Source organism: Opisthocomus hoazin, chromosome 5, assembly GCF_030867145.1.
Source record: "Opisthocomus hoazin isolate bOpiHoa1 chromosome 5, bOpiHoa1.hap1, whole genome shotgun sequence".
NCBI classification, from domain to species: Eukaryota; Metazoa; Chordata; class Aves; order Opisthocomiformes; family Opisthocomidae; genus Opisthocomus; species Opisthocomus hoazin.
In genome coordinates this window covers 88,558,796-88,562,891 of record NC_134418.1, presented here as the reverse complement: position 1 = coordinate 88,562,891, position 4,096 = coordinate 88,558,796, and the positions used below count along the sequence as shown (strand labels likewise).

Here is a 4,096-nt window from a genome sequence, read left to right as displayed (position 1 = left end):
GAACACTGGCAAGATTAATGCCATACGATGCAACGCGCTCTTACATAACCGACAAGACAAACCGCAACACGGACCCATACAATGCTTAACCGTCTCAGAGAGCATCCATAAAGAGCGCTGCAATGCAAGACTGACACAGAGATATACAATGCAATGCAAAATCCAGTAAATACAGAGCTCCACGTTACAAAACGCAACACGGCCCTCATTACAAGGCAAGACAGTCTCCGAGAACAGAGAATACAAATACAGAGCACTGCAATGCCAGATCGATACACACACAAGCACTGCAATGCAACATCAGGTACAGAGTGCCGCAGTAAAAAAACGCAATACAGCATCATACAAAGCGGGACGCTCTCAGGTAACATTCGATACAAGTACAGATTGAGGCAATGCAATACAAAACGCAGTACAGAGCCGTGCAATGCAAGACGGTCCCAGGTATCGCTCGCTACAAGTACGGAGCGCTGCAATCCAAGACCGGTACAGACACAAACAATGCAATGCTAGATCAAATACAGATATCCACAAGAAAAAAAACAATACACGGCTATACGAGCCTATACATATTCAAATACAGAGCTCCACATTACAAAACACAATACAAGTTCATACAAGGCAATACAGTCTCCGATAGCAGTCCACGCAAGTAGCGAGTGCTGCAGTGCAACACGCCCAAACATTGAAATAAAAAATCAAATATAGAGCACTACAACACAACAACAATACAGAGCAATACAAGGCAATACAAATAAAAATACAGTGCTACGAGAAAGACATACAGGGCCGTACAATTCAATAGAAATGGAGCACTGCAATACAACACACAATAAAGGATTATTCAGTGCGAGACACTCACATGGCAGCCGATACGAGGCATAATACAGTTGAAAAGAACACAAAACGCTGCAAAACGATGCAGTCGCAGATGGTGGTCAAAACCAATACGGAGTTTGGAGAAGCCGGGATTTCAGACCTGAGCCCGTTCATTCAGAGATGAAATGCTGCAGGGGAACTCTATGGTAGCGGAACTGCCACGAGCAGAGCTTTCATTGTGGCCTAGATCACCTCCGCAAAGGGGACTCTCCAGAAAGACCTCTGATGAAAACCACACCTTAAGCTCCGGTCGCAAGATGAGGAACGCTTGACAGGCTCTAGGCCAAAGCAGCGAAGCTTGAGACACCTCATGCACACCGACCAAAGTGCACAAGAGAGCAGAAGGTAGATACCTGTAGAAAGCATCACATACAAGACTAATCGCACAACACAAATGACACTGGGAAACACACACAGGCCAGAACAGTCACACCCTAAAGGACAGATGCCAGGACCTCTGTCCGCCCCAAACTTTACGGACCCTAAATAGCTCCCTCCGCAACCCTGGTGTTACACCTCCTGCCGGCCTCACCCCACCCACAGCTTTTGCCCTGGACTTACCTTGGAGGGAAGGATGCAGAATCCATCCTCATTGAGCACATCATAAAATTAGATGCTCCTGCATTCCACATGTTCTACGTCAGTATCTGCATAACATGTATAAACAAACACGCCTCACTAACATTACTGACTGGAAGCATCACATTAGCAAACACCGCTCCCTTCCACAAGATACCCAGTTGCCGATACGTAACTTAGGAAGTCCAGCAATATCGGTAGCATTTTGGAATACTGTCTAGAGTCCAACAAAAGCTTGCAATTAAAAACAAACCCCCCAAAAAAACTAAACTTGAGGCCCCACACCTACAAGCCTGAACACCGTCAACATTCAGTCTTGTTTGCCGCTGCTGATCATCCCCTCCCACATAGCTCCCATCATCACTTCAAAACACTGTTGAAATGATAGACTGCACAGCCTGCCAAGGAGCAACTCCATGCGAGCTCACTACCCAACCGCTGCCTGAACAGTTGAGGCCTATCAACAGATTAAGCATCATCTCCTATCGCTATGCCACCTAACCCTCACTCTACACCCCTGGGCAGTGAAGCACGAAACAAAACACACACAGAGACACAGACCAACATTACACACACCACCAGAAACAATGGGATTCAAAGAACAGAGAAAACTCTCGGCGAGAGGAATGACTCCCCAATGGGAGATGCTGTCCTGCAAGACGACCGGCAGGGCCACCATGGCCCAGAACGAGGAGGCTCTACAGCAGCCCCAGAAGAGCAGAGCTGAACAGAATGGTCCGTTACAAGAAGTTACGCTCTAAACAGAGACGATGGATCTGCAAGAAGCCAGCTTCAAGACCTAAGAACATAAGATCGCAGGGAAGAAGTCCCACAGTCCATGAAAATGGACCAGAAGAGAGAAGAGCTGCTGACACAGCCTGAGATGACACCGCAAAAGAGAACTGATGGGAAACTTCCAAGATGTGACACCGATCCATGCTTTATGCGCAAAACGTAAGATGAGAAGCGTCCAATGGACACGATGCCAAAGAGTACAGGCATTCCAGACCCTAGGAATGGCACCTGATATGCATAATGTGCTCATTGAGCACAGACAGCAATGACGATGTTGAGACACAGGTAAAATCCAAGACACAAAACACAGACCACACAGATGACACACCACCACAGACACAGTTCTGGAACTACCCTGCCCCCTTGGGCTACAGGGAAACCCCTTCCCTTGATCCGCCCAAAGCGGCCTGTTCCCGGACAGCCCTCTACCCTACACTAGCTTCGCAAGCTCTCCCTGAAATGCACAACCGTTGTCCCCTCCCTCCAGACCCTTCCAAGCCCCTGGACTTAGCTTTCAGAGGGACGTGGGCTCTAAATCCAACCTCGACCAAAAATGCATTAGGTATCTGGGATGCTCCTGCAGTCACCAGGTTGCACTTCATCACTGAAAAAGAGACAACCCAGAAACACTGCTGACAGTAAGCATCACACTGGCCAAGACCAACCTCTTCCACAAAAACCCCCTCCTCAGAAGAACTGGGGTGCTCTGCTCACCTGCTCGTTCCAGACTCGGACGCTGCAGCCATCATTGCTTCCGATACCTGAGATACCAAGAGACACAAAATGATCATTGCACCTATGAGAAGTCACCCGACCCACACTCCTCCTTGCTACCGCCCCAGCTCACCTCAAACAGTTGTCCAATGCCAAAGGCGGCCCGCTCAGCCCCTGCAAAACCAAGAGAGACACCCCTCACTGAGCTGCTGCACAATACTTTGCTCTCACACACTGACCTGGCACACAACTACCTCACCTTCTCGGACTTCATGTCAGCATGCTGCTTTGCTCCTCCGAGGATATGTGCGGCACCTGCAATAAAATCGAAAACAGCGCATGTTGAGATATTGCCCAAAAACAAAGCTTGCCTGCATCAATTCCAATCTCCTGCTCCTTTATTTGGCTGCTCACCCACTCTGCCCCTGCCATTTATGGATTCCCTGGTTGCCCTGGGCAGAGCAGTTCCAAGGCAAGCACACACAGGCACAGACCAACATTACACACAACACCAAAAACAATGGGATTCAGGAAGAGAGAAAACTCTCCGCAAGAACAATGACTCCCTGACGGGAGATGCTGTTGGACAAGGAGACCGACAGGGCCGCAATGGCCCAGAGCGAGGAGGCTCCACGGCAGCCCCAGAAAACCGGATTAGAACAGAATGGTCCGTTACAAGAAGTTACGGTCAACATGGGGACGATGGATGTGCAAGAAGCCCGGCTTCAAGACCTAAGAGAATGAGGATGCAGGGAAGAAGTCCCACAGTCCATAAAAATGGACCGGAAGAGAGAAGAGCTGCTGCTGACACAGCCTGGAACGATGCCGCAACAGAAAGATGCTAGACTGATCCACGCTTTACGCTTGTAAGGCAAGAAGAGAAGATCCGAATTGGCACTATGCCAATGAGTACATGCATTCGAGACCCCAGGTATGGCACGGAGGCATACGATGAGCTTTGTGAGTGCAAAGAGAAACAAGGATATCGAGACCAGAGGAAGGTCTGCGACACAAGACACACCACAACAACAACATAGCACTGATGACACAGGCTGGAACTGCCCTGCCCGTGCTAGTCCTAGGATGCAGGGGAACTCGGTCCCTTCCTGTGCCCAGAGGGGCCCGCTCC

General features: G+C 49.3%; 1 long non-coding RNA gene across 1 annotated transcript; it reads right to left on the bottom strand.

Moving 5' to 3' along the window:
- Positions 1-2,733: 2,733 nt before the first annotated feature.
- LOC142361358 (uncharacterized) lies at positions 2,734-3,146 on the bottom strand. Its single transcript, XR_012763941.1, has 3 exons — positions 3,101-3,146; positions 2,968-3,014; positions 2,734-2,857 (listed from the first exon to the last, which is right to left on the bottom strand). It is a non-coding gene; the product is annotated as an uncharacterized LOC142361358 (long non-coding RNA).
- Positions 3,147-4,096: the final 950 nt, after the last annotated feature.